This window comes from Oryctolagus cuniculus, chromosome 13 (assembly GCF_051225735.1).
Source record: "Oryctolagus cuniculus isolate XC-2025 breed Fujian yellow rabbit chromosome 13, ASM5122573v1, whole genome shotgun sequence".
Lineage (NCBI taxonomy): Eukaryota > Metazoa > Chordata > Mammalia > Lagomorpha > Leporidae > Oryctolagus > Oryctolagus cuniculus.
Genome location: NC_142879.1, coordinates 104211574 through 104225451, shown reverse-complemented (window position 1 = coordinate 104225451; position 13878 = coordinate 104211574). Strand labels below are relative to the sequence as shown.

Below are 13878 nucleotides of genomic sequence, written 5' to 3'. Positions count from 1 at the left end.
TCTCTACCTCTTTTTAAGATTTATTTATTTGAAAGGTAAAGTTACAGAGAGAGAGAGAGAGAGAGACTTCCACTTGCTGGTTTACTTCCGAAATGGCTGCAATGGCAGAGGCTGGGCCAGGCCGAAGTTAGGAGCCTGGCACTCCATCTGGGTCTCCCATGTGGGTGGCAGGGGCCCATGTAATTGGGCCATCTTCTGCTACTCTCCCAGGTGCATTAGCAGGGAGCTGGATCTGAAGCAGAGCAACTGGGACTTAAACTGGCGCCCACATGGGATGCCTATGTTGCAGGCTGTGGCGTAACACCCTGCACCACAACGCCAGCCCTTTGATCACTTTTCAAACAACTGCCCATATAACACCAGGAATGCATCTCACCCTGAGTAGCTGTGGACCCATGGTGATTCCACAGAATGTTACCATTCCAGGTTTCCAGGTCTCCCTTTTAAAATGATTTAATTAGATGTGCCTTTAACTCATTAAGCCCAAGTTTTCAATTCTGTGAATATTTCAGTGATATAATAGTTAATTCATCATTTATTCTGTAGCCAATTTCTGAAAGGTTAGTATTTCATTACAATTATTTTTTTTAAAGATTTATTTATGTATTGGAAAGGTGGAGAGAGAAAGCTCTTCCGTCTGCTGGTTCACTCCCCAAATGGCTGCAATAGCCAGGGCTGGGCCAGGGACCAGGGAGTCATTTGGGTCTCCCATGTGGGTGACAGGATCCAAGGGCTGCTTTCTCAGGTGCACTAGCAGGGAGCTGGGTCAGAAGCAGAACAGTCTGGGGCTTGAACTGGTGCTTTGGTTTGGGATGTTGGCATCAGAAGCATCAAAAGAAGTGGGTAAATCCACTGTACCACAGTGCCAGCCGACACGTGCCATTGTTCTCCTGGCTGTAATTACAAGTTCAAGAAGAGTTCAGCAATATAGTTTCTGGGACTTTAAAGCGGAGGTAGATCAGCTGAACAATTCTCTGCACTGGTGGGGGTCAACACAGGGCCTGGGGTCAGTGAATGGGACTCAGGTGCAGACAAGGACCCTATCTCATTTGGTCCATTAAGGAACCTTCAAGTCTCCCTATCAGAAACACAGGAATAACAACTCCTACCCAAGGGATATTTCGAAGATCAAAAGAGAAAAATAGTTTAAAGATGAAAGAGTGTTAAGTACTATTATATTGCGGTGAACGTTACTTTAAAATATGCCAAGAATCAAAGATGCCTTCCTTTGTTAAATATCTTGAGGTCATAAAGAGAATACTGGGATATTCGAATCCAGGATATTCGAATCCTCCACTCCAACCCTTTGCCAGGGGAAGAAATGGAGGCAGTGAGAGCTATAGCTGAGGTGACTCTTGTCCAACACGGCCTTGCTCACTAAGGTCAGAGCTTGATTGCTAACCGGGGGGGCGGGGGCGGGGGGGGCGGGGGGGGTCCTGAAGCCCCTCCAGAAGTCTTCCTCCAGCCTCCATCTCTCCATCCAGGGGATAGAAAGTTAGCAAGCATGCTTCTCAAAGTCTAAGAAACCAGCATGAAGGAGCAGATTTTAATCTAACTGAGGCCTCTTTTTCGCTTCACCCTTGCAAGGCAAACAGCCGGGAGAGGAGGGTGGCGGAAATGAAGTGGAACCAGTCTGACAGAGAGTGCCAGCTCCTTTCCCCGGGCTGATTAACCGGGGAGGAAATCCGTCTGTTAGCCGCTCTGGAATCTTGGCCATTGGAGAGAAGCACCTCACCAAAGGGAATCCAGCCTTCTTGTCAAGTTAACCGCCGCAGGAAAAGTGTGTGGAACTCTGCAGAAATGACGCGGACTGTAACTAAGGACATTCAAGATCAGTACATGGGAGAATGGTATTCAGAAAAGACTGGGGAGGCAAGCTGGCTTATTTGTGTGGGAAACTGTATTTGCAGATACTTTCAAATGGTTCGGAGTTCAAGATGTAATCATAAGCAGCGCCAGCACAGCTCCCAGCTCAGATGGAGCACTGGCATAGAATTTGTCAAAACCAAAAGACAGGGTGTTCTCCTTTGTTCCTCCCACAAGTTCTGCAACTTCCTATACAACTTTTGCTTTCTTTCAAATATTTTTCCCCAAGCTAAACGGGAGTTAGTGTATGTTTGGATATACAAAACTCTCTTGCACTCTACACACATGCACATACACAAATAATAAGAAAGAGTTAATTGGGGCCTGTTCTGTGGCACAATGGGTAAAGCCTCCACCTGCAGTGCTGGCATCCCATATAGGTGCCGGTTCAAGTCCTGGCTACTCTACTTCTGATCCAGCTCCCTTCTGATGGCTTGGGAAATCAGCGGAAGATGGCCCAAGTGGTGTTGGGGCCCCTGTGCCCACGTGGAAGATCTGGTGGAGCCTCCTGTCTCCTGGCTCCCAGCTTTGGCCTGCCCTGCCCTGGCTGTTGTGGCCAGATGGATGAAACAGCAGATAGATGATTCCTCTGCCTCTGTAACTCTGACTTTAAAAATAAATAAATGAATAAATAAATAAATCTTTGAAAAAAATTAATAGAGCAGGAAAAAAATGCTAAGAAATTTTGCAAGGCAAGAACTCTTCAGGTGCTTTCTTCGAGAAGCCAAGTCATTTGCCTACTTGTAGTCCGTTTGCTACGCTGCATCTTTGGGCTTTAGCCCAAAGTAGTCCTGACAAGTGCAGGGCTGGTGATGTTATGCCTGGAAATGAAGATGAAAAATGTCTCCTTCTAGCCATTCCTGTACACCTCTTCTCTTGTTACCTTTCACACAAAACTGATAAGGCAGTAAAAAGAACCATTCAATGTTTCACCTTCTTCCTGACCTTACACCTCAAAGATGATTTGCTTCAAAGGCAAAAAGGAGAGAAAGGACGGCTCCACGTTTGTCACAAGCTGAAAACAGGTCTCAGAAGCCACCGAAGGTAAGCTCTGCGGGAGTCCTTCACGCAGCTCACGCTCTGCCCCGGTGGAAATCGCCACAGGTCACGTGGCAGGTGCACTTTGTACCTTGCCTAGTGGTGCCTGAAGCCAGGCTGAGTGAGAGCACTGCTATGTTCCTGACTCACAAGGACAGGAGCGTGCCGCCCGCTGAATCACTCTCCCCACTTCCTGGGGTGCCTGGGTGTTCCAAGTCCCTGCTGTAGGATTAAATTATGGTTGCCATGACAGCTATCTAAATGCTGCCATGAGAATATCAACAGATGTAGTAGTGTTCCCTGAAAGTGGAAATTTTTTTCCCCTTCCAAAATCTTAGTAATTTTAATGATTAAAGTTCTTTCATAACTATGCAAAGTTGATTTCAAGACTTTTATTCTCTCTTAACTAGACAGGCTACCCTATTTAGATCCAACTCATTGCTTTACATAAAATTTTTCTTTTAGCCAATGGTGATGGACATATGGTGCCATTGGTTCTATTTTTAGAAATTAGAATGAGTGATATGAAAGTGGAAATAACAAGTTTTATTTTTTTTTAAAGTTAGAATTTGAGGAAACACATTGGAATACCTTCGAGATGAGCCAGCACCTGTGGCCAGCGGGCTGGTTTTACGTGTGCCAATGTGTATGCCAGCTGCAGCATGTGAGGACCTGCCCAAGGCGAGACGAGGCTTCCTCTCCCTCCTTTCCTGGGATTACAGCCATCAGTGAGAGCAGTCAGGAGCTGAAGGGCTTCCCAGCAAACCTGAATTTTTAGTAAAAATCAGTCTTAACTTCCATAGGGCCTCGGCATGGAGTCATTAAAAGGTACATTCCAAAAAGTCCAACGACCTCCAAGACCACTGAAATGCCTTCACTAAATGCTTCAAACTGGGTATGTCTCGAATCTCTCTATTCCTGCCTTTTAAAAGTTTATTTATTTGATGGGGTAGGCACTGTGGCGTAGTGGGCTAAAGCTTCTGCCTGTGGCGCCGGCATCCCATATGGGCATCAGTTCTGGTCCTGGCTGCTCCTCTTCCGATCCAGCTCTCTGCTATGGCCTTGGAAAGCAGTAGAAGATGGTCCAAGTTCTTGGACCCCTGTACCTGCATGAGAGACCCAGAAGAAGCTCCTGGCATCAGGCTTCAGATCGGTGCAGCTCTGGCTGTTGCAGCCATTTGTGGAGTGAACCAGTGGATGGGAGACCTTTCTCTCTGTCTCTTCTCTCTGTCTATAAATCTACCTCTCATACAAATAAATAAATAAATAAATAAAATCTTTAAAAATTTTATTTATTTGAAAGGGAGAAAGAGAGAGTTCTTCCACTGGCTAGTTCACTCCCCAAGTGGCTGCAACAGCAAGGCTGGACCAGCTGAAGCCAGGAGCCAGGAACCCATCTGGGTCTCCTATGTAGGAGGCAGGAATCCTCTAACCCCACCCATTAGATCTCCCATGTGGGTGGCAGGACCCAAGTACTTGAGCCATTATCTGCTGCCCACCAGGGTGTGAGTTAGCAGGAAGCTGGATCTGAAGTGGAGTAACCAGGAACTGTGGTATTGGATGCAGGCATCCCAAGCATGTTAACTTGCTAAAATGCCTATCCCTGTTGCTGCCTTTTTTTTTTTTTTAAGATTTATTTATTTTTTGAAAGGTGCTGTTACAGAGAGGAGGAGGAGGAGGAGGAGAGAGAGAGGGAGAGTTCTCCATCTGCTGGTTCACTTCCCAGATGGCCGCAACAGCCAGAGCTGGACCTCTCCAGAGCCAGGAGCTTCTGCCCGGTTTCCCACGTGGTGCAGGGGCCCAAATACTTGGACCGTCTTCCACTGCTTTCCCAGGCCACAGCAGAGCTGGATCAGAAGAGGAGCAGCCGGAACTCAAACTGGCACCCATATGGATGCTGGCACTGCAGGCGGTGGCTTTACCGGCTACGCCACAGCACCAGCCCAGCTGTTGCTGCTTTTTATACGGTGTTTTTGCCTCTTCCTGTCACTTGGTCTGAGGATGCCAGTTATGACTTTTTTTTTTTTTTCTGAGAGACTCTTTGGAATCCTAATTTCTGATGCACATTTAACAAAGACATGTTAGGAAAACAATGAACAAAGTGTATGAGTCAGGGTCATGTCAGGAAAAAGTCCACTCCAGTGAATTTAACAGAAGCAAAGATAATGCCGGGATTATTCTCAGCGGTGTGGGCAGGCTCAGGAAACCAGGAAGGGGCTAGCAAGGCACCCAGAGACCAGGACAGCGAGGAGCCGTTCCAGCCCTTGGGCTCCAGATGGGGGAGGAAAGCCCAATGTTACAGAGCCTGGAGGGAGCGGGAACCATGACAGAGCAGCTGTTCCTGGGGCCTCGGATCGTGGAGGTGAGCAGCCACTGCTGGAACCTCAAAGGCAGGCAGGGGAGGCGACAAGACGCCCTGACCCTGTGTCTGCTGTCAGTGCCTCCCAGTACACCCATTGAACTCATCAGAACTCTGGATCAAGGAAAAGTTTTGTGGCGAACTCTGTTCTGAGCACCACCAGCCTCCCATACACTACCCTCCTTCCCTTTTTATTTTTTGGTTTTCACTTATTTGGACCATAGGTACTGTCCTACAGCTGACTTCCAGTGGATCTGATAGTTCTGCGGCCACAAGATCACAACTCAGTTGATACTGGGAAATGACCAGGTCCTATTTCCTATAGCAGTAAGGTGTTGGTGCATTGGAATATTTTACACATCGTTCTATTTCCCTGCATAGTGAATGGCGGACATTCTCCAAGATTGATCCCTCGCACCAGTCCCATACGCAATCATAAGGGTGACTGGCAGCGTGCATGTTGCAAGCCACGCTCAACTAAACACAGGAGAGGCCCCTGCTCCAGAGAAGCTGTGGGAATCCCTCTCGGGAAAACGCAAGTATGACAGCCAGCTCCGTCCCGCACATGTATTTTGAAAATCTCTCGACGTCAGGTTTGCAGCTGAGCTGAAGGCTGCTGTATTTCCTTTGAAAACAGAAGAGAGGTTGTTGTCCCCTGCTCCTGAACTTCCCCAGTGCGATTAAGCTCCAGCTGCACAGCGTGGCTGGAGCTTGCTCCCTTCGTTCCGGCGGTCTCATGTCTTCATTCCCAAGGCTGGGGCTTCCTTCACCGCCCAAACTTCCTGATTCTAATCTCTGCATCAAGATCGGCTTCTGGAGGACCACACGAGCACAGAGGTGTATTTTCATCTGCCACCTGCACAGATCTGTAAGCCCTTTAACACAAATCACCTTTACATTAAGAGTGGACAAATCTTGGCAGACCCTCATTGTTTCCCGACCACCTAGCACAGGCCGACTTCTGCTTTGGAAACGATTTTAGCTGTGTGCTGCTGACGCTTCTTCCTGCCGAAGACCCTGTGATCTCTTTCTGAAACCCAAGCCAGCACAGACTGTAGAAAGGAAATGGGGTCCCGCTGGCAAGGTGCGGATGCTACAGGGTCCCCTGGATTCCCCCTCCCTCCCCGACAGACCCACCGTGTGGATTTCAATGATGCGATTTGTTTGCGTGCTCTTATTGGCTGTACCGAATCACATCCATCCACCAAAGTTTTCTCTGCAAACCTCCTCATTGCCATATACTTGCTAGAACCTGCAGGACAAGTGGAGAGAGCAGAGGTGTATCAGCAAAACACCTGTATTTTGGAATCAAAAATTTCATTTCTATTTTCGTGGCTTCACATAGAACCACTGCCCTACTTACTGCCTAATTGTGACAAATAGTCGATGTCTTCCTTGCAGTGTAAATAGGCTTAAATAATGGATTATTGATGACCAATTTTTATTACTTCAAAGGTCATTTCTTTAGTGCCTATATTTGAGTTGCATGTAAAATGAGTGCGGATTTGACTTAAAAGATAAAATTACACTGAATGAAACTAGATCTGAGTAACTGACTGACTTACTAAATAGTCTCAGTTCAAACGCCAATTAGTAATTTTCTTGTATTTGGGTTGTAAAATTTTGGAAAAACACTCCACGTGGTAATTTGTGTATCAGCTCTTTAGGACTAATTCTTTTATGCCTATACTTTAATTACAGTGTATGTTACAAAGCTGATCGTGAATCGACATGGTGAAAACTGAGATTTCACACAAACACACACTAATAAGCTCTTAAAATCCTTTAAGAGATGGTGTTACGTAAATTTGACTGCTACTGCAGTCATGATTATAATTCTCACTGAGACTTCTGGAAATTAAGTCTATAAATAATACTGAAACATATCAGCAAAATCACTTACAGGGTATCTGTGTAGCCCATGGAAGCAGGAGGCAGCTAATGTTACAAAGTGGGCGAGTGAACACACACAGAAAACACACGCCTTTAGTGTTTTTCCCAAAATATAGGTTTTCTTGACCTTAATTAGTAGACAAACAAGTGGTCCATGAATTTTTTAAAGATTTTATTTATTTTATTTTAAAGATTTTACTTATTTATTTGAAAGGCAGAGGCAGAGAGAGAGAGGTCTTCCATCTGATGGTTCACTCCCCAGACGGCCACAACGGTCGGAGCTGTGACAATCCAAAGCCAGGAGCCAGGAGCTTCCTCTGGGTCTCCCACGCAGGTGCAGGGGCCCAAGGACTTGGGCCATCCTCCACTGTACTCCCGGGCCACAGCAGAGAGCTGCATCGGAAGTGGAGCAGCGGGGACTAGAACTGGCGCCCATATGGGATGCCGGCGCTTCAGGCCAGGGTGTTAACCCACTGTGCCACGGTGCTGGCCCCATGAAATTCTAATTTTTATTTTTTTAAGGATTTATTTTTATTTGAAAGGCAGTTACACATACAGAGAGAGAGAGAGAATGTGGAGAATGTGTGTGTGTGAGAGAGCTATGTGTGTGTGTGTCTTCCATCTATTGCTTCCCTCCTCAAATGCCCACAACAGCCAGGGCTAGGCCAAGCCAATGCCAGGAACCAGGAATTTCACCCAGGTATCCTACCTGGGTGGCATGGCCCAAGCATTTGGGACACCCTCTGCTGCCTTCCTAGGCACATTAGCAGGGAGCTGGATAAGAAGCAGAGCCCACCAGTACTCAAACTGGTGCTCCTATGAGATGCCAGCTTTGCAGGTGGCAGTTTAACCTACTGTACCCAATAGCAGCCCCTAATTTTTATTGTTTAAAACAGAGGACCCAAGTCATCAGGACTTGTTGAAGCCAAGGCTCTCACATCAAGAAACATATATACAGTACTTTTAAAAATTTATGTACATTAGGTAAGACGTATGCGAAGCCTCAAGGTAAACATAGTATCTCAATCTTAAATTATCAATCAGTATTAAGAAAGTTTTCAACCTGAACTGAATGAAAACAACTTACAATTTTAGGATGCCAGGGAAATTTTAAATTAAACATCTGAACTTCTTGAATAGGTAAATCATTCTCATGGTACAAATGTCAAAGAGTTTAAATAGGAATATACTGGGAAGTCTATCTTTCGTGCCTTCCATCCAGTTCTCATACCCCAACAGTCAGCAGGTTCATTTTAATGCATATGCAAGCACTATTCTGTGCTTTTTTCCACTTTAAAAATCTTAATATTAAAGCACAAAAGAGAGGCCAGCATTGTGGCACAGTGGATTAAGCCTGTATGATGCCAACATCCTGTATCACAGCGCTGGTTCAAGACCCAGCTGCTTGCCTCTCATCCAGCTCCTTGCTAATGCACCAGGGAAGGCAAGGGAAGACGGCCCAAGTACCTGGGCCCCTGCTGCTTGGGTGGGAGATCAGGATGGAGTTCCTGGCTTTGGCTCAGACCAGCCCTGGCCATTGCAGACATTTGGGGAGTGAACCAGCAAAATGGAAGATTCCTCTCTCTCTCTCTAACTGCCTTTGAAATAAATAAATCTTTTTTAAAAACCACAGAGGAACTTTCTCATTTTTTTCCTTTCAGTTAACAGATGCATAATGGTCAAATATCCAGATGCATCATAATTTAACTAGTGTCCTGGATATTCAGGTTGTGCCCGACTTTTTGCTGGTCTCAGGAATGCCATAAGCAATATCTTGTCCTTTCTCACGTCTGGATAGACAGCTAATGGATAAATCCCTAGAAGTGAAATGGGAAGTTCTGGGTATGCATTTGTAATTTTGATAGATCTTGCCAAATTCCTGTTTCACTGTAGCCTAGCCAAAGTAGTGATGCCAGATACAATTTAATGCTTTTTCATTTAGAAATATACAATGCAAAGTAGGTTACCTATTAAAGAATTAGAAAGTGGGACAAGTTTTTCCAGCAACCTGCAGAGTCCATTTACATTCCAAAATACATTTAATAGGGATTTCTTCTGCATCTAATGCGTGTCAAGTGGTTTGGGGCAGCTAGGATATATACTCAAACAAAGCAGACGCTGATCTCTGCTTGTGTGCGGAGCTTACAAGGAGTTCTACATTTTGGAACTCTCTGCTACTTCGGTAAGAAGCCATTTAAATGTCAAAATCCTGAAAATGATCTGTTGAGATCCCGAGTACAGGCGCCAGACATATGCTACAAGTGCTATTTAAAAGCTAACTACAGGCAATGTTGCATATGATTTCATAGCTCTCCATCAGGCCCTTTCGAAAACAACACACTATGGAGAGCTCTTTTTATCTGACTCCATCTGCTGTTGGTAATGATCAGCATACTGTGGGCATTGTGGTATCAGCCGAGATTAGGTTGTGAAAGAGGAAATGGAGTTACAGACAGATCAGCAAGTGTATGCAAACTGTTTGGTTCTATTTTATCCCTGAAACCAATGGTTCCCATTTCAGGTTTGGGGAGTAGGAGAGATAAGGCTATCAGCACTTCCTATCAGGGCATGACTTCCTTTTTGCAATGTGTCCTTGTCTTGGTTTTAGAAAGAGATCACAAGGGGTTTCTGTGGAAAACAGCTACAGAAGCGTACAGCGGAAATACTCCACCTGCTGAATAAGAGAGTGGAAAAGGGCCCGTGTTAGCCACGGAGCAGGACAGAACAGGTGGATGCCCAGGAAAGGGAGCAGCAGGTGCAAAGCCAGAGCAGTCGGTCTCAGCCTGGCTTTGCCAAAGTTTTATCTTCAGCGTCTTTAAAGGAGGCGATCTCGAAACTTTAGTCCCAGATCAGATTCAGTTTAACAAGAAGGCTGTGAGTGACAGCTGTCAGTCTTGCCACCATGGGGTGGGGGTGGGGTTCTCTGGATGCTTTCAAGAACAACTGAGAGTTCGGCCTGGCTCCCAACCCTACGCCCCGTTTCTGGCCCGTATTGTTAACGTTTCATCCCGGCCTCGAAACAGGCACGACCAACAGCCAGTCCACGAACGCGCGGTTTCGGAAGTCCTAACACTTTTCTCCCTAGGAGGCCCAGGCCTCAGCGCTGTCACTCCTCCACGGCCGGGGCCCAGGCGGGCGAGGCCACAATGGCACACGCCAGGTCTGCTTCCCGATGCCTGTTCCAGCCGGCAGAGCGCCTCGTGCCGCGGGATCGCCCCCTCTGCAGCGCCCAGGACTCCCGGCTGCCACGCACAAGCCCCGCACCCCGGGATGCCCACGGACAAAGCCACGGTGGCCCCCTGGACGGCCGAGGGCGGGGTCTCCGCCGCTGCTGCCCCGCACGGCGGTCCCCAGACGGCCATCTCTGCCACCCAGGCTGCGCCTGGCACCTTCGAGAATCCCCCCCGCCCAGCCCCGGGCGAGCTCCAGGCCCGGCGAACGACGAACCTAGAGGGGCAAGCGGCCCACGGCCTCGCGGTCCCCCCCAGAGCTCCACTCCTGCCACCCTCAGGGCTCCGCGCGCGCCCTTCCCTCGCTCTCCCCACGCGCGTCCCACTCCGCGTTTACAAAGTGCGGACGCCGCTCCGCGCCCCCTCCGCCCCGCCATGCCCGCCTCCACCCCGCGCGCGCCCCGGCTGCCGGGGCGGTCACATGAGCCCCGCCCCGCCCCCGCCGCGGGTCACGTGAGCCCGCCCCGCCCCCTCGGGCCCCGCCCCGCCCCGCCCCCGCGCCGGCGCGCTCCGACGTGCCCTGGAACTTACCCTCCCTCGGAGACCAGCCTGCGGGGACGCGCCGGCCGCGGCCGCCGCCGAGTGAGCGCTCTGCGGGCTGCCTCGGCGTCCCGCAGCCGCGGGGCCGGCCGGAGAGCGGGGGGGGGCCGCCTGGTGCGAGGCCGCGCGGAGTCCTCGGTAAGGCGGCGGGGCGCGCGTCCCCGCGGAGGTTGGCGGGGCGTTGCACAAAGGCGCTCCGGGGTCTCGGGCTTGTGCCCGCCGCGGGCGGTGGAGTCGGGGGTGCTGTGGGGTGTGCGGAGGCCGGGCCGGGCGGCTCCTGCGGGGTCCGGAGGCGGAGGCCGTGGCCGCCCTGCGGCTGAGGCGGCGGCGGGTTTAAATGGCCCCAAGTTGGGTCTCCTCAGCCGCTGGGTGCCCCGACTTCCTGTGTGCGGGCAGCGCCCGCCCCGCCCCCGGCAGGCAGGCTGCCCGGGTGCGCGCCAGTCCGTGTGTGTGGGAGAGAAAGGCCGCTGCGGGGCGTGCGGGGCGATCCCCGACCTTGCGGGGGGCACCGGGCGTCTCGTCCCCTGCCAGCCCTCAAAGTCCTTGGTTTAAAAAAAAATCAGACACAAAAAGACCCCGCCGTGGGGACCAGCGCCCGGCCCTTGCCCCAGCCCCGGGGTCTCCGATTGTGTGCCTGTCCCGGCGTGAGCGCAGACCTTGGGCGAAGGGGGCGGCCACGCGCGGCCGCGACGTGCGGGGCAGAGGCTCGGGCCTCAGGGGGTGAGGCAGGGGCTGTCGCAGAATCTCGGCGGGGTGTGTGCACGGTGGCGGGACGCTGTCCTTCGTCCCGGGGGTCGGGGTGCGGGGCTGGCACGGTGCGTGTCCAGGCGGCTCGCGCTCTCGCGCCTTCTGGCTAGGTGAGGACACACGGAAGTCGATTTCATTGACTGTTGGGCACGCATGCCCCAGGGGCGAGAAGGTGGAGGGAGGCGCCTGCGAGGCGAGGGGCGCGGGGGTTCTGGTTGGGCCTGCGGCCAGTCCGGCTTGCAGAGCGGGGGACTTGCCGGTGTGACACTGAGCGTGTTAAACAAGTCCCCTGTCCCCCCCGGCCACGCCTCTGTGCTCCTGCAAAGTTGGGGCGTGGTGGCCTGGAGCCGTATTTATTTGTCTCTATCTCTGCTTACCTGATCGGTAAGAGAGGGTGGATTCCTGGATCGGGGCTGTTTTCCGAGCCGGGAGTCTGGCTGCCTGCAGGTGCACTGTTTTCTTCTCTTTGTTGTACAATCGCCTCGGAAACGGGGTCTAGACACAGGCGGCGAAGGGTGAGCCTGGGCCTGGGCCTGGGCCGTGCCGTGCGGTGTGGGAGAGCTGGGCGGGCTGGGCAGGTGCTTGTCCGTGCCAGCTGCTGCTGCGTGTTGCTCCTGGGCTCTGGACGCGTTTGTTGGCAAAAATAACTGCAACGCAATGTCATGGAATGGGTTAGGTGGATTCACACCTGAGTTTATGAGGGTGCTTCAGGAAGTTCTTGGAAAAGTGGAATAAAGAGTAAGTTTATTTTGGTGCAAAAAATTTTTGAAATCTGCAGTTTTCGTTATGTTCATTTCCACGAATTTTTAAAGGACTCCTTGCAAATAACGCCAGTGTTTATTGATAGGCTTCTCGTCATACTTCATCAGATATAGAAGCTGCAGACAGCTGCCCACTCACTGGTTAATCTAAGGCCACCTGCACAGGTTCTTTGGCCATTATCAACCATCTTTTATGTATTTTGCCATCCTCTACTTACCACACCAGTTGTGAGGCGCTAACGAAAATACTCAGTGCTGTAGAAAAATAGCATCTTATTTATGGTTACTCATTTAGCCTTTTACCAGTTAGAAAGTGTGTGCTCATCCCTTTTTTTTTTTTTTTTAATTTATTTATTTGGGAGGCAAAGAGAGAGCTCGCACCAGTTGGTTTACTCCCCAAATGGCTGCAGCCTCATGGGCAGGTGGAAGCTGGGATCTAGGAACTCAGTCCCTGTCCCCTGCATGGTGTTGGGAACCCCAGTACCTGAGCCTTCACACTGCTTCTCTCCGTGTGCCTTAGGAGGAAGCTGGATGCTGGAGCCCGAGCAGGTGTCTAATCTGGGCTCTCTGTTAGGGGATCTGCATGTCTTCATCACCAGGCCAAAGGCCGGTCCCTGCACGGTGCCTTTCTCCATAGGCTGATAGAAAGTGAGCTTTCCAAATTTAGGTTCTTTAAGTTATGCAAGAGATGTAACTGAGAACAACAGGATGGCAAGATTTTAAACTAAACTAAAATAATGAATAATGGTGATCTGTATAGTCATTAAGTAGTAAAACTAGCATTTTACTTCACTGAGATGATGGGCATTCCAATTTTATAATAGTGGGAAAGGAAAGGGAAATTAAACTTTCATCCTGTTTTGTGTTTAGCGATTTTAATCATTGGCACAAATATGCACTTTAAAACGAAAGATTTATTTATTTGAAAGGCAGAGAAAACAGAAGAAGAGAGAGAGAGAGATCTTCCATTCGCTGGTTCACTCCCCAAATGGCTGCAATGGCTGGGGCTGGGCCAGGCTGAAGCCAGGAGCTAGGAGCTTCTAGGTCTCCCATGTGGGTTCAGGGGCCCAGGGACTTGGGCCATCTTCCACTGCTTTCCCAGGTGCATTAGCAGAGAGCTGGAGTGGAAGTGGAGCATTGTGGACTTGACTGGCATCCTACTGCAGGCAGAGGCTTAACCTTCTGTGCCACAATGCCAGCCCCCACAAATATGCACTATTATGTGGAATAAGTCAGATGTGAGAAAGTATCATAGTATCACATAGGATCATTACACCTTAAATCGTTCTTTTCACATCTTTCTCTTTGGAGGAACCTTTGGCCACCATTCCTGTGGTTTCTCTTTTCTTTGGTTCACTGATGTGATTGATCTAGAGCCTCTCTGGTGGCTGGCTTTACTGTGATTCAGTCATTTCCTTATCACCTTGATTTCTTCGTGGACTTA

At 49.7% G+C, this 13878-nt stretch overlaps 1 protein-coding gene and 1 long non-coding RNA gene across 14 annotated transcripts in view; one reads left to right on the top strand and one right to left on the bottom strand.

Annotated features, from left to right (window-relative positions):
* The window catches only part of LOC138844904 (uncharacterized), a 51423-nt gene extending 40371 nt beyond the window's left edge, over window positions 1-11052 (bottom strand). Inside the window, exons 1-3 of one of the 3 annotated variants that reach the window (XR_016219251.1) lie at window positions 10918-11052; window positions 6401-6515; window positions 3534-3670 (exon numbers count right to left, since the gene is read on the bottom strand). This is a non-coding gene — a long non-coding RNA (uncharacterized LOC138844904). Of the gene's footprint in view, window positions 1-3533; window positions 3671-5940; window positions 6077-6400; window positions 6516-10917 lie in introns of those variants that run through there. The other 2 variants (XR_016219253.1, XR_016219252.1) reach the window with 2 other exon arrangements.
* The window catches only part of ARHGAP12 (Rho GTPase activating protein 12), a 133927-nt gene continuing 130937 nt past the window's right edge, over window positions 10889-13878 (top strand). For all 11 annotated transcript variants that reach the window (XM_070056093.2, XM_070056092.2, XM_008268008.5 and 8 more), the window contains exon 1: window positions 10889-11064. The gene's annotated coding sequence lies outside the window, so the exon portion shown is untranslated. The remainder of the gene's footprint in view (window positions 11065-13878) is intronic.